The sequence below is a fragment of the Anabrus simplex genome, chromosome 1 (assembly GCF_040414725.1).
Source record: "Anabrus simplex isolate iqAnaSimp1 chromosome 1, ASM4041472v1, whole genome shotgun sequence".
Taxonomy (NCBI): Eukaryota; Metazoa; Arthropoda; class Insecta; order Orthoptera; family Tettigoniidae; genus Anabrus; species Anabrus simplex.
The window spans coordinates 284,224,205-284,247,289 of NC_090265.1; the positions used below are offsets into that span (position 1 = coordinate 284,224,205).

At 38.7% G+C, this 23,085-nt stretch overlaps 1 protein-coding gene and 1 long non-coding RNA gene across 2 annotated transcripts in view; both read right to left on the reverse strand.

Moving 5' to 3' along the window:
* Window positions 1-23,085, reverse strand: part of Slik (Sterile20-like kinase) — a 733,683-nt gene that overhangs the window by 507,124 nt on the left and 203,474 nt on the right. The window lies entirely within an intron of this gene.
* On the reverse strand, window positions 4,278-21,914 carry LOC136887160 (uncharacterized). The gene is made up of 3 exons (XR_010862013.2): window positions 20,599-21,914; window positions 20,203-20,311; window positions 4,278-4,569 (listed from the first exon to the last, which is right to left on the reverse strand). It is a non-coding gene; the product is annotated as an uncharacterized lncRNA (long non-coding RNA).

The following is a 23,085-nucleotide window of genomic DNA, read 5'->3' on the forward strand; positions in this document are numbered from 1 at the left end:
CTGGGCTGATGACTTAACAGACATATATATATATATATTTTCATTATTTAATGTGAATACTAAATACTGCCGATTCTCACCAGACATCACAAGAATCAGCATCATCAATGTCATGACTTTGAATGGCAAGGTAGAAGAACTGACAGAGTATAGGGAGAAGAAAGACATTACGATGGGAATAAGACAAAATGGAAGGGGAAAGGTCAAAAAGAATTGAAGAAAGGGTATAGATTATATTGGAGTGGAGGTAAGATGGCAACAAATGGTGTTGGTGTTATATTGAGAAAAGACCTGGAGCAATATGTGGACAAAATTGACCAGATCAGTAACAGGATAATTTAAGTTAAACTTGGACTTACAGTGGAATCAAGGATTTATACAGGTTTATGCACCCCAATCAGGGAATGCAGATGAATGTTTAGAAGAGTTTCTAGAAGAACTGGAGAGTTGTATTGAAGACAAAGAGGTTATAATAATGGGAGACATTTATTTTATGCATTCACCTGGTATAGCATCCTTTGTTAAATAGTACCCTATCATTTGCTTAAAATTAGTGGATAGAACTGTAACCAGTACCACCATAGCCTGATTGCACAATTGTCACCATAGGCAAGCGTACAACATACTTTTTATTCAAATGCTCTGGACCATTCTTTTTTTTTTTTTAATTTCATCCAAATCAGCTATTTGGCTGCAAATAACCAGCTGGCTGAATCTATAAACAAATAAATTATAAAAATATATGGTAAATAAAAGTGTAGCAGACATTGCGGATCAAAAACAAACCATCTGTGTAAGCCTAATGGTAGCCTGCTTCATCTGTCATACTTACATTTCTTTTTTTTTTTTCTAGCAAATCTGATTAAAGATTTTGACTGCTGTGCATATATTTCCTTGACGATGTTCGCCAAGAAATGGTCAATCAGAAGACTAATGTTGCAATAATTCCTGGTGGCTTGATGTCAGCCTTGCAGCCTCTTGATATAAGCCATTCAAAGACAATGTATGGCGCGTATATTCTGAATGGAGGAACTGTGTGCTTGCACCAGGAGATAGTGGGTCGAATTCCACTGTCGGCAGCCCTGAAGATGGTTTTCCATCGTTTCCCATTATCACACCAGTCAAATGCTGGGGCTATACCTTAATTAAGACCATGGCCACTTCCTTTCCATTCCCAGACCTTTCCTATCCCATCGTTGCCATAAGACCTATCTGTGTCAGTGTGATGTAAAACATATATCAAGATAAAAAAAATTAATAAATTCCAAATGGATGGCGGGAGGTTCTCATACTCTGGCGCCTACCGGGAAGATCAAGAGGCCTTCACTAGAATTAATATGCGAGTGGATTGTCCGTGCATGAGGATTGATTTCACAAGACATTATTGTGAAATGTTTCAAGAAAACTGGCATTTCCAACGAACTGGATGGAAATGAAGACGACAATCTGGGAGATGGAAGAGAATAGGAGTGATTCATCGCAGATGACTTTGGAAGAAAGTGACGATGAATGACATGATAAGTCTGTTTCTTCAAAGAGAAATACATATTAGCATAGGCAATTTTACAGATTTTTTAGCGTAATACAGTATTCTAACTTACTTCAGGTATCTGACTCCTATCTTCAGCAAATTCTCGCATAACATTAAAAGACGACGGTATCCCTATAATTATTGCTAGGGAACATATTATTGCCTTCGATTTCTTATTACAATTGTGTTATAGATATTTTCTATTATTTTGTACTATTTTAGGTCTACATAAATTTCTTAGTAATTATGTTCGATCTTTTCGTTTCCTTTTTTAATTTAGATTCGTATAATTTTCCCTCCTTGTTTTTGAGGTCAGGAAAAGAGTATTAAAAAAAGGAAAGATTACACGAGTAAATACAGTATTCATCTGTGGCCAGACTTAACATTCGCTATCCTACGCCCAGTGATACTTAGTTCACTGCAGATCAGGTAATCTTCAAAAATTCTCCAGAAAACAGATACATTCCTATCAGATTTCCTGAAATCAAAGTCAGGTATGATATAATCTGTTATGGATCTGCTGCCCCTACCCTTCCACATGTTTGCTTGAAGAATGAATTTTTTAACTGCTAATCCCATACTAGCACAGAAGTCCAGTAAATGCTGTCATTCCTATTTCCAATTCTTGCATTGATTTTTTTATTAAGAGGAAGTACAACTAGGTAATTATCCTCTCTAAAAAAAGTTATTAAGTGGAAAAGAAATTTAAAATAAAACAAAATTATTTATTCAACCAAGGAATTTGGAAACGAAGTACAAAATATAACAAAGTATTGTATTAAGCTGAAAAATTCACTAACAAATCAAAATGGAATGCGAATTTCCTGAGTAACAGAACGCTTGCAATTTACATACCCTTGAATAATTCACTGTCGCACATAAAGCGGATGACGAGATCAGCAGTAGTCACATCATCGGCTAATACACGTTCAAATGTTTCCTGCAGGCCAAGGCTGCCTTCTTAGGCCAGAGAGATTGACACACTCTGTCAGGACATGGACCACGATGAAGTCAGCACCACAAGAACAAGATTGAAATATAACAGTACTGAAAGGTGGAAAAGTCTATATATATTCTAAAGATAACATTCTGTACAACTAATCCATCCACATCATTTGCATGTCTAACAGAAACTATCTTGCATGTTATGGTGTTACTGATGAACAACTGTACCCCACGCTCTACCCTTTCCATTTTTTTTTTTTTTTTTCCTAGAGGCTTTACGTTGCACTGACAATGGTCTTATAGCGACGATGGGATAGGAAAGGCCTAGGAGTTGGAAGGAAGCAGCCATGGCCTTAATTAAGGTACAGCCCCAAATTTACCTGGTGTGAAAATGGGAAACCATGCAAAACCATCTTCAGGGCTGCCGACAGTGGGATTCAAACCCATTATCTCCCAGATGCAAGCTCACAGCCACGCGCCCCTAACCACACGGCCAACTCGCCCTGTACCTTTCCCTTTTCAGGCCTGTTAAGAACATTGTACGATCTCCTATCTTACCTGAGGCTCATTAACTCCTAACACGTTCACATACATCCTCTTTACTGACTCAGCCAGTTCTACCTCGTTTCTACCAGGTGTGGGTGACTGCAGTCACGTCCTAGTTTATGAACCATAGGCAATGGCTGAGTGGACTAGTTAATTGCTTTATTATTATTTTTGTTTTCATGTGGTTATTGCTAACCTGATGCAGCTCTTCTAAGGCAGACCCTTCGACGATGGTGGGCGGCAACTGTCGTGTATTGGAAACTGTGGGTTATTGTAGCGAAGGATATTGGTGTGCGAGTTGCAGGGATGTTTTGGATAGTACAAACATCAGCTGCAAAGCCAGGGTGATTAACGTTAAAATATTGAACCTGGGGCCCTCTGAACTAAAGGCGACTATGCTGACTATTCGGCCAAGGAGCCGAACAATGGCCTAATAAGTGGTCCTGAGAGTTGGTATATTGATTCTTCTTCTACCGCTTTCCCCACACCAGTGGGGTTGCGGGTACAAACTGTGCCGCACATGTGGATTTGGCCCTCTTTTACGGCCGGATGCCCTTCCTGACGCAACCCTATATGGAGGGATGTATTCACTAATAAGTGTTTCTATGGTGGTTGGTAGTGTGGTGTGTTGTCTGAATATGAAGAGGAGAGTGTTGGGACATACACAAACACCCAGTCCCCAGCTAGAAGAATTAATCAGAAGCGATTAAAACACCCAATCCGGCCGGGAATAGAACTTCGGGACCCTCTGAACCAAAGGGCATTACGCTGACCATTCAACCAACAAGTCGGACAGTTCGGATACCGATTGCTATGGAATAAGATTGGGCATCTCTGAAATATTCTGAGCCTTGACCCTTCTTGTGCTCGGGCAGCTAGGACTATACAATCCACCGGGAGTCCATAAATCATTAAAGAAGAAATTCTCACTGAAATGAGTAGCATCAAAAAACATAAACCCCAGGCGCAACAGCCAAGAAGGCCTGCAGATTACAAGGTGTCATGTGGTCAGCACAATGAATCCTCTCTGTTGTTACCTCACTGTCATATAGGTACTCATCTATAAACACGTAAGATCAGTGAACCTCAAACTACCTCTCAGATCCAGATAAAAATCCCCGACTTGACCAGGAATCAAACCCGGGACCTCCGGCTAAGAGGCAGGCCTGGGGCTAGCCGAGTAGCATCCTACTTCTCACCAAGCTCAGAATGTTTTAAGTAGGAATCAATTTTAAAATAAATATTTTGTTTATAGAGTATATATATTTAACAAAAATTAACATTACATATGCCTTTTCTTGGCAGCCATATATCTCAATTTGAGCAGCCTCATTAACAGTTTTTGCTCTGCAAGATGCACTTTGTGTTCCACAAGATGTCTCCCATCTTGTTGTTTTAATATTTTTGCCTGGAGTGAGATGAAGTCCAGCTTTGCCTGTAGAAGACTACTGTGGTTGGACTTCAAAATCCTAGTGTTTTTTTTTTTTTTCAGCTGGACAGAGTATTCTTCCTGTGGCTGAATGGTGTAACAGGCCAAGTAACTTTCTCTGAAAAGAAAAGAAAATTATAATATATTACAGCAGTCCTGTCATATTTCAGTGCAAAAACATTTAAATTTTTTAATGGAAGCAATTACGTCTAATATTTAAACATCATCAAATTTTCATCCTTTCTGCCATAAGATTGGCAATACCAGCCAAAAGTAAAAATTTTAGTATAAGATACATTGTCAGTTTCTTAAATATTTCTGTTTATCTATACTGACTGAACCGTTGTAGCCCATTAAAAAAAAAAAGAGATGTACGTCAGACTTCCTAGTGCATGTCAACTGCCTTATTGTTCACTCTCAATAGATTGCAAGAATTGGGGAATACGAGTTGAGAAAAGTTCTATCATTATACTCTGCACGGCCTTACTTCTAAATTGAAGTTTCGCAAAACAAATGAGCGTCGTCTTTCTTCTGTTGCCAGCGTGCAACGCCCGTGAGAACATCTGATGCAATATGACCGCGGTAAACAGCCCTTGTAAAATGTAATACCGTACTCAGAAAGCTAATGAATATGGACTGAAAACAAATTCAAAAAAACTACACTTACTAACAACATCTGACACTAATAAGAGAATATATTATTAAGAATAAAAGAGAATGAGGAAATAAAACATCACTCACCGCTAATGGCTGGCACAGGAAGGAGGTTATGGCCTACAAAGGGAACATTTCACTGATCTCAGTCACTAGAATCCTCCAACAATATGAAAAACACACTAATTACTGAAGGAAATTGCAAAAGATCACGAAGCCTACCGAATACCACACACGCTGAGCGAGATAGGTTAACCACGTGATGAATGTAAATATTAGAGTTGGCAACTGGGTTTCGAGATCGTGCTCTGCCAATATAAATCGATATGAATGGCAGATTGGGATTGATTGGATGTCTATGCTTCAGCACATAACCACCAGACCAAACCAAAATCTGCCAAAATGTCAATTTAGAAGTAGAGCCGTGCGGAGCATAATGTACAGAGAAAAACAGAATGAGCATGGGCAGAGATTAAGAGGCATGAAAATTTATGAGACAGCAAACTACAAATCATTTGTTAGGATCAGATTTCCGACTTCTGCCAAGTACAGTAGTTAAAAGGCTATGACAGTAACAGAGAAGCATCTTCATAAGGTGGAAAAATGCTGACTATGCACGAGGATTGAGGGGTACAACCTAACAATGCCACTCCCAACATAAATCACATTATTTGCAAATGTGAATCAAATAAATGTTATAAGAATGGAGAGTGATATGTTCATTACCAAGGCCAGGGACCCACCAACTTGCTCCCAGAAATATGTTTCATTTTATAACCTAATACTGTATCATAAATCATAGGACATTCTCCATATCACTGGCATTAATAGCTGCCTCTACAATAGTTCTGGCTAATTACAAGACTGTTGGTCTGGATTAGGTAGACCAATGACTAGTGAGAAGAACAGTGCTTCTTCCTCTTTAAAATGTGTCCTTCTTGGCCAAGCGCTTGAACTTGCAGGCAAGTTACTGGCACAGGAAAATTAATTTACTTTACCACACTTTAACTCTCAGATCTCTGCCACAAACTTAACGACGATTCAATTACTTAATTAACCTGTGACGTGTCCGGCCCCGCGGTGGATGGTGCAATGCGTCTGCCTGTCACCCGGCAGCCCTGGGTTCGATTCCCGGCCGGGTCAGGGGTTTTTAATTGCAAATGATTAATATCCCTGGCCTGGGGACTGGGTGTTTCTGTCGTCCTTAATGTTCCTTTCCTCACATTCAACACATTTTACTTCCGCCATTTACATAATACACGCAGGTTCCTCACATATGGTGCAAGCAGGGGCAAAAAATCTTCCTAGGTAGACACCCCGAACAAATAGTATTTCAATGTTTTTTAAACCTGTAACCCAACCAAAAAAATGTAAATTTCGCTCGTTTTGTACTTAATATACTATCATCATAGATATTGCAATTGCATCCAGCACAAGTCACATTCAAACTTCACAGTTTTTATTATTTTCACACAGCCGTGTGCAACACATGATACAAGCTCTATCAGAGACTATAGCAAACTATTCTCTAGCCAATAGGAATACACAAAATGGTTGCATTTCACGGAGTGACATAGTGTCAGTTTTAATTTTTCTATATAAGAATAAGATTTCTGCTATTTAAGGCATCCTTTCACATAATTTTTGAATTATCTGCATTCCCGCAAGTGAAGTGCTACCAGTAATCGTTTCGCTTAACATATATGTTGTAAATAAACCAATGGTGACATGTTTTCTATACCTTATGCCTAATAAATCAGTGACAAATTATTATTATTATTATTATTATTATAGACACATACCCAAAGTCTAGTCTAGACGAGAAAGAGAAGGAAAATGAATCATTAATATCAGGGGACAAAATCTTGAGGTGGTTGAATACTTCAAATATTTGGGAAGTGATATAATGCAAGATGCAAGGTTGGATAAGGAGATCAGGAACAAAAGACTAGCAGGACTGAATTCAAGAAGGTTCTTCAAGTGCTAGTATTTTAAGTGTTTCAGCTGGTCTTTTGTGAAGTGCATTCTTCAAATTGGAAGAAAACTTTGAGAACTTACACAAGACATGTGATCATGATGAGTGTTTAACATTCAAATCTTTACTTGTCTTGCACCGAATAGCAACAACACACGCTTGCTTCATAAATGTTATCTATCTATAATTCATGTCTTGCCTCAACTTAAATGATTTTGACTGGTGATGGTCTCTAGCAAGACCGAAACTAGTTTCATCGCATACATGTAACCTTTTCTTTTTAGGTTACAATAAATAGTAATGAATAGGTAACTCTGCCTGCAGTAACTACTGGGTGGATTGAGTAGCCCAGTAGTTGCTGTTGCCGGTCCCAAGCCCAGGGAAAGGAGGAGGATTGGCTCAATGCTGTAAAATGCTAGCCAAAGAACATCTTGAGGCAACCTCTTAGTTGTAATTTCTTCACAACTTCATTAACCCCCAACTCATCAATCATTATCACCTCACTGGATCACATCCCCGAGGTGTAACTCGGGACCTAGTCCCACCCCAGGTGATACCTCGACAATCAACTATGGAAAGCACGCCTGCCAACTTTAAGAAATCAAAAATAGGAAGATCTTTAATTCTTAGATTTCATCACATATATTGCACCATGGTCTAGGTGAAAAAAGGTCAGGATAAAAGATATACATATCTACAGTTACAATGCAAATTGACCACCAAATTTAAAATCTTACACTAAGAAAACATAAAAATGGTTACAAAGAAAATGTACCTAATCATTCTCATTTATGACACATTTTTCAGTCACGCCGACAGATGCAACAAAATGCATAATAATTTTGTTTATCAGATGGTAAAATGAAAGGAAATTTATAGGTACCTCTGAACACTTGGAGATAGCGTTTGGTATATTTTTTGGCCATAACGAAAAGAGAAAATACCAGAAACTGTCACCTACACAAATCCCTGAAGTACATTCAACTCATTAAAATTATGCATTAAAATACGGGAAACTAGCACATACAAAACAATTCAATATGTCCAATACATTATTAATATACGACTGACGGGAGGTGAACACAGAAATGAAAAAAAAAAAAAAAAACATGCGGCCTAGACACCAACGAAACTATGCACAGAAATGATGTTAACAGCGTGCGAACCACACAATTACAAACTCATTCTTCCGTTCTGATTAACTGAGTCGCTAGCGCTGCTAGCCTCTCTTGCTTGCAGGACGATTACGGTCCCAAATCCCCAGCTGTATAAAGCACACACACTACTGTGGTGAGCGGGAAACACGATACACGAAGGCAACGGATGAAACACTCATGAAATAAAGCATTAAATAAATATGCTCGAAAATGAGGTTGCATAATTTACACAAGCACTTAAGAATTTATCCTTTATCCTAAGGGAAGAGTATTGACCGTACTAGAAGTTCTAAAACCAAACCCATGGCGCAACCACCCCGAAGGGCCATGGCCTAACAAGCGACCGCTGCTCAGCCCGAAGGCCTGCAGATTACGAGATGTCATGTGGTCAGCACGACGGATCCTCTCGGCCGTTATTCTTGGCTTTCTAGACCAGAACCGCCATCTCACCGTCAGATAGCTCCTCAATTGTAAACATGTAGGCTGAGTGGACCTCGAACCAGTCCTCAGATGCAGGTAAAAATCCCTGACCTGGCTGTGAATCAAACCCGTGGACTCCAGGTAAGAGGCAGGATGCTACCCCTACACCACAGGGCCAGCACTGGATGTTGTACTGGTCAAAAATAGGAAGAAGTAAAAATAAATTGGAAAATCAGAAGAAGAGTTTAAAAACGGAAAGTTTCCGGGTAAATCAGAAAGGTTGGCAAGTATGGTAAAGACTTCAAAGGAATATTCCACCGTCTGAACCAAATGGTCAGAGAAGGCAGTACTCGGATACGGTAGGCTGCCACCTAGAACATCCAATCCATTCGGAGGCACTGAAATATCCACATACAGACAGACAAGACTACTGAACCTCAGTCAAAATTTAAACTGAACCATATGTCATACTTTACAACACACACTGTAAATTCCCTTCTACAAATTGACAAATTAGAAGTGATAACTGACACAATGGACCAGCACAAGATTCTCATAATGGAATTAAAGGAAATTAGAAACATTGATCAGGACGCACTGGAATCTCAAGGGTACAGACTCTACAAAGGTATACCAGGAAAGAAAGTGACAAAATATTCTCCAGTTTGGAACAAGGCTTTTTGTTAGCCTTAAAATAAGAAACTCTATACAATAGTTTAAATCTCACTCCTCAAGGATCTCCACACTTACAATAAAAACAACTAACAAAATTTCTACCGTAACTAATGCACATGCTCCTACCAATGATAATAACTCTTTAGAGGACCGTGAAGAGATAGAAAACTATTTGGATCTCCTAAAAATCATGTTAAAATGTTAATTGGAGATTCTAATGCCCAACTAGGAAGAGAAAGTAGATATCATGATGTAATTGGTAAATGGCCTGCTCAGAAGTGAACAAACAAAACTGGTCAAAAACTCACTGATCTTTGCAGAAATCATGGCCTAATATCAAAATTTACATATTTTAAGAGAAAACCACAAAAACTCAAAACAAAGAAACATCCTAATTACACTAAAGGTGAATGGCATGTATTTATGGATAAATTATATCACAAATTTATAAAGTCAGGGTTCATTAAAAATTCGTATTAGGTTTAATGGTCCAATCAATATTCTTCACTTTACAAATGAGAACAGATTCAATATTAAAATATATTATACTTTCTTTGGTACATGTTCCATCTAATTTAAGACTTATTCAGCCATAACATCTCATAACTAATTAAGATACATAATCATTACTGTCTAATAATTTAAAATGGGTGAACCATGTCCTTTATGAAATGTTTGCACATACACTAAAACAACACATACAATTTTTCCATAAAACTGGCCATCACTTTCTTGCAAACATTCTTCACAAGTTCAAATTTGAAGAAATTAAGTTTTGGATGATTTGTGACTCTGTCATCAATTACTGTCTGGGGTTTTATTGCTACAGAGGGGCAAAGAGTGATGTAGACAAAGAGAAAATTAAGAAGATTGGCTTAGGACATGTAGTAGTTCATACATTACTGACTATGGGAAACTATTTGAAGAAAGGCTATCACGTTTTCACTGACAATTTTTTTACCAGCTTCCTTTGGCAAAGTACCTATTTGAAAATGGTATTTACCTAACAGATACCCTCAGATGCAACAGAAAATATATTCTGCAGGGGCTGAAAGGAAAATTTGGTGTAGGACAAGAGAATTATTTTCGGAGTTATGAGATTCTTGTTGCTGGGTACCAGGGAAAAAAAAATCACAGAAAAATCTTGTGCTTCTTTTGTCTACATCCTGCACAGCACACACTAAAACAACAGTCAAGAGGCGTCGAGGACAGCAGGTTGAAGTAAAAAGGCCAGCTGTAGTCCTCGAATATAACAATTCAATGGGGGGGAGTTGACGCATCTGACATGATGCTGTACACATACTTTGACGAGCGCCGAACACTAAAATATTGGAAGAAGGTGGAATTTTGTATCTTTGCGCAAATGGTGCTGAATTCGTACTGATTTATAAACAGAATACTTCTAGTAAAGTTATGACATGGCTCAAGTTCACTTCCTCCATAATAGAATCTATAGAAAAGGAATGGATCCAGGAGAAAACCTAATAAACAATGCCTTACCCAAACTAAATCCACCCAGGGAAGGTGAACTTTTGGTGAAATTAGATGGCAGGTTATTGAAAAGATGCATTGTGCGCAGAAAAAAAGATGGAGGGCCAGTAAAAAGAACTGCCTGTTCCAAGTGTATGAAGGGTCTTCGTGGCATCTGCGTAGGGTATCACAAGTGTTAAAAGTGAACCAGCAAGAAATGCGTACATTTGTATAGTGAAATAAAATATTTTATAATTTATGAACTTTAGTGCCTAGGATATTGAAATTTTGCAAATAGTGAACCAAGAGCATGTATTTGCAGACAAAATATTTTTCAGTCCATAATTTTAATTCTGATTTGTGTTTCTTTATCACAAATTTGACTTTTCAATTTTCATTTTGATAATTATTAAACTAATAATTTTTTAATATTTTATAGCGTTAATATAACATAGCTTGTGAATTTAGAAACATGTAAAACAACTTTTCTATTATAAGTAAAAATTTCGAAGGCGTAACTTCAATAATAATCAACTTATAATGATTTTACTGAAACACTGCAATTTCTTAAAATTTCTTCTTAAAATTAAGCCTGGTATTCTTCGCATAAACCACCTATAAGCAACTGGTACTGGTACTAAAAGGGTTAAAAAATTTATGACACATGGGATTACATCCTAAATTAGTAAATATGATAAAAATAAATAAATAAAAATAACTCTTACAGAGACCAAATCAAAAGTAAAGTTAAGAGGCAAATTATCAGACCCATTTAAAGTAACTAGGTACTGGATTACGAAAGGAGGATGGCCTATCACCATTACTATTTAACTGTGCACTAGAAATGGTAATGACAGAATGGTTTAGGAAATGACCTCCAAATATTAAAATAGGTAGAAAAATCCAAGCAAATTGCCTTGGTTTTGCAGATGACATGGCATTACTAGCCAAAGATTTAGATGATGCAAAACTCAAATATCAAAGCTTTACACCATTGCAAATAAAACTGGCTTTAAAATATAATTTGAGAAAAGAGAAATTATGCTCCTAAAACCACCACCATTAAAAGAAATACATATTAACGGCACTAAAATGAAAACTGTAACACAACTGAAATATCTAGGCGAGTACTGTAATTTAAATGAAAAACCTTCAATTCATATAAGGGCAAACAAGATATCTAAGACACAAAAATTAACATGGGAAACAAAAAGAAATGCTTATCCATTAATGCAAAAATCAAACATTACAATACAGCCATAAAGCCAGAAGCCATATATGCCGCAGAAACAACCCAAAACTTGCAGATTACAGAAGATCAAAAGACGAACTGGAAAAACTTGTATCAAAAAGATCGGCAATGGCGAATAGTACCTAACAAAGTTGTGTATTGGAAATTAGAACCCATTAATAATACCATGCGCAAGAAAAGACTAGGGTACTTCGGCCACATCCTGAGAATGCCAGATTCGCGACTTCTGAAGCAGCTAGTGCAGTACAATCTTGCTTCAAAAAATATTACAAACAGATGCAGCTGGATTAAAAAAAATTAGGGAGGATTTGAAAGAAATTGGCCTTACACCACATGACACTATGGATCCGATAAAAGTAAACAACACAACACTTAGAAATATGACTTTCCACTTTATACTCACAAAGAAGAAAATCCCAACTAGAATATTCTCTACACAAGAAAGGGCAAGAACATCAACACATATGAAGAAGTACTGGGAGGACCGTGAGGCTCAGACAGTTCCTACCTAGAAATCGACAAACCAAAGGGTTGTTTAAAGTGATCCAATTGGGTCTAAAAAAAATTGTAGTATTGAATAAGTAGAAACCTTTCAGCTTTTGTTTTACATTATATGGAATATCAAGCATGATGTAAACTACCCCATAAGGGTAAAGGGGTTATTCTTTATAAAGACTACACTCCTGGTAATAATTAGATCTGGCACCACAACAAACTCCCTTGCTCCGAATGGAAGATGCCCTCCAAATGACGTATAATGTTGCTGCAGTCCGAGCTGTGCCGGAGAGAAGTCTGGATGGTAACCACTGTCGGCGTTGCCACACTAACATCGGAACCCTTCCACACGTCAGTGACTTTTTTCTTAAGAGAGAAAAACTTCATAGTGTTCCGTATTGAAGTAAGTTCAACATTAAGTTGAAAGAAGATATATATGATGGCTCAACCTTTCAATACTATTAAAATAAGAAATGTAAGTTATACATTTCTACTTAATTGTAATTGGCACCGGTTTCGACCATTAATCTTGGTCATCATCAGCTGATCAGGGATCAGCACTGCGTGTTGATAGTTCCGAAATTCATGAAGAAGTCGTAGATCAAACACGTAAATGTAGTACGGAGCAAGTTCTTGAAGAGTAGCAAGACATATGTGCCAATTGGAACTATCAACACGCAGTGCTGAACCCTAAAATTATACAGTGCCTCATGAACTGCAACTGAAAAATATGTATTTAATCCTGGACTTCTTCATAACATTGATTTTTTTTTTTTTTTTTTTAGGGGCTTTACGTCGCACCAACACAGACAGGTCTTATGGCGACGATGGGATAGGAAAGGCCTAGGAGTTGGAAGGAAGCAGCCGTGGCCTTAATTAAGGTACAGCCCCAGCATTTGCCTGGTGTGAAAATGGGAAACCACGGAAAACCATTTTCAGGGCTGCCGATAGTGGGATTCGAACCTACTATCTCCCGGATGCAAACACTGAAATTTCAACACACAGTGCTCCCTAACGTGTTTTAGTGCTTCACAAACAGCAACAGATGGAATTATTTAAACTCACATTTTATTTACCTATGCATTGTCTTTTACACTTATTTGTGATCGACTGATGATGAACAAAAATAATGGTCAAAACCGGTACCAATTATAATTAAGTAAGAATGTAAAACTTACATTTCTTATTTTAATAGTACTGAAAGGTTGAACCATCATATATCTTCTTTCAACTTAATGGTGAAACTCTTCACAATGCCCGGCACCACACCATCACATGATAGCCGATTCTTTACACAGGAGAGGATTTTTTTTTTTTTTTTTTTTTTTTTTTTTTTTTTTTTTTTTTGCTAGGGGCTTTACGTCGCACCGACACAGATAGGTCTTATGTCGACGATGGGATAGGAATGGCCTGGGAGTTGGAAGGAAGCGGCCGTGGCCTTAATTAAGGTACAGCCCCAGCATTTGCCTGGTGTGAAAATGGGAAACCACGGAAAACCATTTTCAGGGCTGCCGATAGTGGGATTCGAACCTACTATCTCCCGGATGCAAGCTCACAGCCGCGCGCCTCTACACGCACGGCCAACTCGCCCGGTAGGAGAGGATATACCACTCACCACTCATGAGGAAGTCTCTGGAACACTACACAAAAGAGCACAAGGTGAATAGACATCATAGCCTTTAAAGCCAACTCAAAAACTGGCTACATACTGATGATGATGATTGTTATTTAAAGGGGCCTAACAGCTAGGTCATCAGCCCCTAATGGTACGGAATGAGACAAAATGTAATGACAATCTGAAAGTTCAAAAACATCCACTGACCAGAATTAAAAACGTGATGTTGAAGAATGAATGGATGGATATGCATTTAAAACAATCAGTGGATCCGACCCAGAAACTATCATAAACAATAGTATTACTGATCAAGGGACTGCTTCTAAAGCACAATCTTGAATCGAGGATGCTTGTTGTCTAAAGGGGTCCAAAATCAGGTCAACGACCCCTCATAATGGTACTTATCGCTAGTAAAGTAGAACCATGGTATTTGTCATGTTGCGGTACTAATCAAAAGTAGCATAGACTCACAGTGTTTCACACATTATGGAACTACTCACAAATACTGTACTTCGCACAGGAACGCAGACCTATGGTGTTTCTCACATAATGGTGCCACTCATAGGCAACACAAACACACAGTGTTCCTCACCTAGGTGTACTAATTAAGGGCGCCGGTATTCCCGTGGTATTCCTCATATAGTGGGTACTAATCACAGGCAACACAGACCCACAAGTGTCACTGCTATAGTGGTACTAATCACAGGCAACGCACAGACCCACGGTGTTTCTCACAATGGTAGTACTAATCACAGGTACTGGAAAACCCATACAGACTCCCCTTCTGTTGCTACTGACAACAAACCCATTGTGTACCTAACATAGTGGTACTACTCACAAGTAAAGGCGAGCCATGGTGTTTCCCGTGTGATGGTACTTATCACAAGTAGTTTCATGGTTCCAATACAATCATCCCTTGGTCGCCCATGACAGGCAGGGATACCGTGGGTGTATTCTTCGTCTGCGTCCCCCCACCCACAAGGGTAGACAGACAGATAAATGAAGCAAAAAGAAGAGATCCGTCACTTCGCAAAATTAAGTAACAAAGGTAAGGGCCACAAAGGGTATGAAAATGAAAGACTCTCTAGGCCTTGAATGCTCTAATTCTGTCAGGGTCAGAAAAGAACAAGAGTTGACCACGGGAGGTCGGCCAGGATAGATGAAAGTGAGGAGCCTGGCACAAGTGGAAGCAATGCTAGGACTTATATACGGGCCCCATGGTCGCCAACCCATCCTCACAAGTTGAGAGGCCCTGGGGCCCCGTTTAGTCGCCTATTACGACAAGCAGGGGATACCGTGGGTGTATTCTTCATGTGCGTCCCCCACCCACAGGGGGTGGCCACATACTAGATTCAACCGTGAGGTTCAAACTGAGTTCAGATCAGCCACAGGAGGTTGACAACAAGGAGGAGGCTATCTATGAACCTACAGAGCACTACCACAAAAACAAGTACAACTTTGAATGTATTGAGGTGATTCGATTGATAGTGGATGCTCATGGAACAATACTGAGCCTTTTTGTAAAGACCTGCAAACTGCTAGGCTTCTCTAATACTATCATTAAGATATTGCAATCTCGGCAGTTAAGGGTATCCCAGCCAATATTTATTTAGACCATTTAGAATGCCGCAAAATAATTGGACATATTCCAGGTTTGGATTTTTGGACAGGATTCGTGGATGATACCTTTGTAATAATAAACATTATAACAATATCTTACAATTTTTAAATTCACCAGATGAAAGAATAAAATTTACACTTGAAAATGAGAAGGACAATGCCTTAAATTTCTTGGGTGTGACCGTTAGAGGTAACATGGTAAGTTCTCTTATAAAATATATAGAAAGGATACGTTTACTCCAGTGACCATTAAAAATGATTCTTTACATCCTGGGAGTCATAAGAAGGCTGCTTATTTCAGTATGGTTTATCAAGCCTTCAATTTACCTTTATCTCATATGGAAAGAGAAAAAGAATTACGGTACATACAGAAGATAGCCATTATGAATGGGTTCATAATAAGTAAGTATAAGTAAAGTAAAAGAAAGAACAATGTAAAATTAACACCAGAGAACAGCAAGAGTTCAAAGCACGCGACTTTTACATTTACAAACCCACGGATTTTCAAATCACAAAATTATTTAAGAAACACGACTAACAAGTCTCATTTTCCACGAAGAACAATAATGGTCATATATTTTATAACCATAATAGTGTAAATTACAATAAAGAGAATTACTTAGATTCAGGAATCTATAAACTTCGCTGCAATCAATGTTTTGTCACGTACATGGGGCAAACAGGTAGGAGTTTTCAAACTAGATATCTAAAACACGTCAATGCCAATACACACAAGAAGTATTCTGCTACGAGTGTCCATACAAAATATACTGGTAACCAGTAAACTGACGTAAATATTTGACCATTTAAAAAAAAAAGAGAGCAAAGGGAACCTGATGAGCAATTACAAAAATATTTATATAGGTTTGGACCAGAGTATTAACGCAAACAAAAATTTGAATGATGTACAAGAGAACAAAAATCCGTTACATGAACGGATACCATCGCTTTTATCATCATGAAAAATTAATAATTTGAAGTTATCACCTCTAAAACAAACATCCCATCCTCCCGTTCTACATATAGGCCGAGCTATTTCCCCTTCCCCTACTAATAGCACTGCTTCCCCCACCCCCACCCCCCCTATTGCCCCTAGCCAAGTTCCGCCGGGCGAGAGGAAACATAATTATAACACGCGCAGTAGCGTGCCGAGAAGCAAGTCAGAGCGAGGTTCAGATGTGAACCAGCTATAAGGAGTTTCACCAACTTTGATGGTAAGCTTTTATGTCACGCATTCATGACGGAAACTCATTTCTTAAATTTCGGAGGGTTTTAAACCCATTAATTTTATATATCTCTTTCCAGACCTTGTCTTTTTTTAAAGGAATATTCATAAGAATTAAGCTACCAATATGGTGGTCATGCAGCGCAGATCTTTACCATATGACAGGCTATCTCAGAAGCATTAGATTCCTTCTACCAGAAATAGCTAATTTTTTGAAAGGAATTTCCATATGAATTAAAGCTTTCAAATATTTCAAGGATTCACAAATCACGTGGCTTTGGAATGACGATGTTAAAGATGCAGTGTGGAAGAAGAAACAGCTGTACCATGAGTTTCTTTCAGATAAAACACCATTTCGTTGGAATGCCTACAAAACAGCCCGTAGTGAGGCAAAGAAGGTCATTGCTGTAACAAAAGCAAACCGATACGCAGACCTATATGCAAAACTTGACACGCGCGAAGGCGAGCGGCACATTTACCAGCTACTCAAATCGAGGCACCGCAAAACGGAAGACATCCATGTTTTTACGGCATCAATGATGAAACAGGTGACCTGCTGGTCCACTGGAAAAAAGTGCGAGAACGCTGGCGGAGCTATTTTGAGAAACTTTCAACCAAAGAATTTCCCCACCCACCAATCCCAACCACCTCCACTATTGAAGGCCCAATGAAGGAAATTGACGTCACAGAAGTTCAGGCTGTTCTGAAGGAGATGAAACCAGGGAAAGCTGAAAGCCACCGGCCCCGATGATCTTCCAGCAGAGTTCTGGTGCTCTGAACGGTGGGATGCGGCAATATGGCTAACACAGCTTTTCAACCAGATCATCAAAGGAGGTCAAGTACCATCAGATTGGCGACGGAGCATTACCGTACCAATCTTCAAGAAGAAGGAAAGTCCTGCCAATTGTTCTAATTATCGCCCGATCAGACATCTGAGCCACGCGATGAAGGTCTTTGAACATATTCTCGACAAAAGAATTTGCGAGATAGCTATACTTACAACGAATAAAGCTGGATTTGTGAAAAATTGCAGCACAACAGATGCAATCCACGCTGCACGGCTGTTAGCTGAGAAACACCGTGAAAGAAATAAGCCTCTTCATCTCACTTTTCTGGATCTTGAGAAGGCCTTTGATCGGGTGCCACATGATCTAATCTGGTTAGCACTATGAGAACATAGCATTCCAGAGCATCTTGTTAAGTGCGTACAGATGCTCTACGTAGAACCAAGGAGGTAAGTTCAAGCTGCCGCAGGAGCATCCGATGATTTCCGCATCACTGTAGGAGTTCATCAAGGCTCTGCCTTATAACCACTGCTGTTCATTCTTGTGATGGACACTGTTAATCAGACCTGCACAAGCCAATACCATGGACACTTCTCTATGCAGATGATGTCATGTTGGCTGCTGAGAATAAGTTCGATCTCCAGCACCAAACAGGAGAGTGGAACAACCGACTAGCGCAATACGGCCTGCGCCTCAACAAAAAGAACACAGAATACATTACATTACATCCTCGAGAAGTTGGAACCATCCACGTTGGTGGTGAAGATCTACTACGAGTAGAGCAATTTAAATATCTTGGCTCCGCAATCTCCGACTATGGCAGACTTACTGACGAGGTCAACACAAGGATACACGCAGCCTGGCTGAAGTGGCAAATGACAACGGGCGTCACCTGCAACCTCGAATGAGGACCATCTGAAATCTAAGATCTACCGGACTGATATCCATCCTGTCACTCTCTACGGCACTGAGTGTTGGCAAGCTACGAAGGAGGTAGAATATCAACTAAGCGTCGTGGACACAAAGATGCGTAGGTGGACAGCTAGCATCACTAGACTGGATCAAATTTCAAATTACGATTTTAGGAAACGTTTCAGCATTGCACCAATCCAGAAGAAAACGCAGGAAAACCATCTGCGCTGGTTTGGGCATTTGTTGCGAGCAGAAGACAATACATTGGCAAAGTCTGCGTATACACTGGAAGTCGCTGGAAAGAGGCCCAAGGGACGACCAAGACAGCGATGGACCGATACAGTACACAATGACCTGAAAGCTGTAAGACTACATCCAGACATGGCCCGGAGACAACGAATCCACACAGCGGACCCTGCCACCAGGCGGAACAAATGCTGAAGAAGCAGAAGAAGAAGAAATATTCTTATGTGGATTTGGTCCCGTTTTCCTATTCCGAGGCCAGAATTCAAATCTCCCTCAGTCAGTACACTGAAGCTACCAGCTACTAGCACTGCATTGTCAAATTTTCAAGAAATGTCATTCCAATTTTAACACTGAAGAAAAATTATTTTTTTTGCAAGAAGTGATGGACAATTTTATGTAAATAATGTGTATATTTTATATTTAGTATATTCTCAAACAGTTCTTAAAGGACATGGGTTCTTCCATTTTTAAATTATTAGGCAGGAACAATGAGCATTGTAATCTGCTACGAGACGTTATGGCTGAAGAAGTCTCAAAATGAGATGAAACACGTTCCAAAGTATGTTTAATATATTTTTATATTAAATAGTTTTCACCTGTAAAGTGAAGTGTATTGATTGGGTGCACCATTAAACCTAACACTAGTTCGTAAGTTAAGGGATCTGTCGCGATTTTACAAAATCAGTTATATGCTACATAATGTGTCAATCTCTTCTACTATTTTCCAATCTTATATCAGTAATTGTATAACCATATTTTGTGTCTTTGTTATGCTTTGTCCCTATGGCAGCCTTGATAATTTTCAGGAAGCTAATAAAATAAAAACTAGTGGTAACAACTGAATATGTTGTATTACTGGCCATGAACATTCAAACCCATATATATCTCCTGTAACCAGTCTGATGGAGTTAGGGGTGTTATAACTTATGATAGATCAATGCAGGCAATGATGATGGAACTAACTGGAAGCAGGTATTAAATCAAGAAGTTCTAGGTAAAGGCTAATGTATTCCATTTTCTCTTTCTACTTGCTATCCATCTTTAATTTTCCACAAAAGTAAGTGGTATTATAACTCACTCCTCGTAAATATATCTTTAACAATTTACAGTATAAATGACACATCAAAATCTAAGATATTAGAATCTCAGGGGGATTTAAAAAACCTTCATTATCAAACTATATTTTCTTTCCCTACAACAAACATGTCAGGACACAAAATACTACTACTTGAACGGAATATGAAAATTACCTGAGAGTTCTTCCATTCTATCAGGCTGCACCTTCAGAGCAGGATGAACTGATATTCTCAAATTACTGGGACTAAACACGGTCCATTCCTCCACAGGTTCAGAATGTACCTAAAAGCATAAAAATTTATCTTTACATATTGTCTAGTTCAATGGCACATTAACATAAGGTTGGAAGTTATCTCATTATAACAAAGGTAATTTTAAACAAAATTGCTTTTATAACCTGGTGATCATTCATAATTCTTATACAAGGGCAGTAAAAGCATATATCCACATATTTTCCTCAGAAATATACTGTGAATTTGAAAAAGCCCAGACCCTCACTGTCCCTAATAACTTCAGGTTCTTAGACAGCACTTACACGAAAAATATATGATGTTTAAGAAAGAACTTACCACTGAACTCGTACAGGGTAAACTTGACTAGTCCATCAAAATGGCATTTTCTCTATGGGTACCATATCCCCCACCACTGAAAAATAAAGAAAAAACTTGTATTAGAAATGAAAGACCAACATACGTACTTAGCCTATGAAGTACATTTCAAACCTAGTAATTGAAATCATAATATGGTTACCTACATTAACTATACTATAATAAAGCTATAACAGTTTTCAACTTACTTTCTACTTCCACTTCTACATCACTGGAATCGAAACGAGGCTAGAGCCCACTCACACTTAACGCAAGGAGAGGAGCAGGCTTCACCTCCCAAGACTCCAAATCTTTAATTTTTGGCAAAGGGCCACCTCCAATCATGTACAACTGCATTTTCGTCTCCGCTGCATTTTTCCTCATTTTTTTCTTTCAAACACCCATACCTCAATCTAAGATTCTTCACTGACATTACGAATCCAGCTGCATTAAATTCATGGCTAATTATTTCCCACTGCATTTCTTTCTGCCGCCACTTTACAATGTCTTTTTTTTATTACAACATTATATTTCAAAACAAAATCTGTTAATACATGTATTTTACGTATTTAAAAATTGCCACCACTTTCTCTTTTTGACATTTTTGATACCGTATCAAAGAGAATATGTACCATATACAGTCAGAGTTATCAGCTGATGCCAATGTGAGAGAATGAAACCATCAAAATGAGTTCAATATTCCTAACCATAGAGTGCACAGTAAATGAAGACCAAAATCAGTCTAAACAATATATGTATTGTGGTGCAATGTTTCAGATATTTACCTGACGCTTACACGGGCATGGTAGCACGCAAACCAAAGTACTGGGTGATTTACACCCCCGAGTAATTTACCTCCCACGTAGCTGCCATCCAGTTTACTGGCAGATGGTAGAACCGCCCCTTAGGCTCAATAGTTTGGTTTCACTGTGAATGTAGTGTCGGTCAGGACGACAGATTTTCAAGTTGTGTGCAATAGTTGTGATTCTTTTTTTGTTTATAATTTAGTTTACAATTAAAGATAACAAGTATGCAACCCATTCAAATCCACTGACAAGAAACACAATGGGTTTGCCCTCTTCAGAAATACCTGAACAGCACACATTCAACACACAAGTCCTCATTCATGTAGTCCACATACATTACATCAACCCCGAAATAGCTGAAAGTTTGTGCAAACTAGATCTACTAGGGGCATTCAAAATATAAGTTACATATGTAGCCCGATCTGGAGAGCATTGCACAACAAGCTAGTCCATGGCTGCCTTCAACAACACTTATGCTGTTCTGCTGGTAGTAGTATACCGGTACTCCAAAGTTAAAGTGCATGGAATAGCACGTTTTTTTTTTTTTTGTTTTTTTTTTTTTTTTGGAAAAAACATCGCAATGGCACTGAGATTCATCCTGAAATAATGGCAGTGTATGGACCCAATATAATATCACGTCCAACCATTATGAAATGGTACCAACAACTCAAACAAAGCCGTACAAACCTGGGAGATGCTGACTGGACAGGAAGGCCATCAACATCGACCACAGAATGTCCTGCAAATCCGAAACAGTGCCTCGTAGCTATAGCAGAGTGTGTTTTCTTTTTCAAGTTTCTTTACGTCGCACCGACACGGATAGGTCTTACGGCGTGTCGTGTTACTGACACGGCGCCGCCCACAGCCTGAACACGATGGAGCAAACGGCCTGATACAGAATCGAACTGCAACCTCCCAGTACCAAGAGTAATGTAAAATAAGTGTCATAGAATTAAGAAAAGAAAATCCTATCCAGGTATGTGACAAGGAATTAAAAGTATTAGAGTAAAATCATCATATAGGGAAATAATTGTAAGATACATATTGGAAATGTGAGATGATGCAGTTCTGAAAAGTTGAAACCAACCAGGCATGGTGAAATAGTTAGGTACACACTGGATATTTGTGACTCCCTTATCATAATGTGTACACGGTCACTAATTTTGTTTGAGTAAGAAGTCCTGTACCAGAAGGGGAGAGGAAGAATACTGTACTGTACTCGCACTGAGAGGCAGCCAGCACACGCGCAGAGAGCGAGCCCAGTTCCGGAAGTCTACGGTCATCAATAGGGTGAGTTAAAACCACTTTATAATGGAAGGGTCTTCTCGTTCGACTAGTCCTGCCCCTAATCATGTAAATGAGCATAAAGAAGTGTTAATGCACGCTGAGCAATATATGTCGGTGACCGAGGCATTACGTATTATAAATACAGAATTCGATGGGTCACAACCGGCCAGATTAGGAGAATTCTGCAAATACATAGAAACAGCACTAGAAGTAGTAAGACCAAATAAACGGGAACTGTTTTACAAACTAATCTTAACAAAAATTAGCAAAGAGGCTCGAAGTAAATTATTAAGTCAGGTTAGACGTACGAACTTGGCCAGAAATTAAGGCGGCCCAAGAAGAATATTACTGTGAAAAGCGAACGGTAGATTTTTAT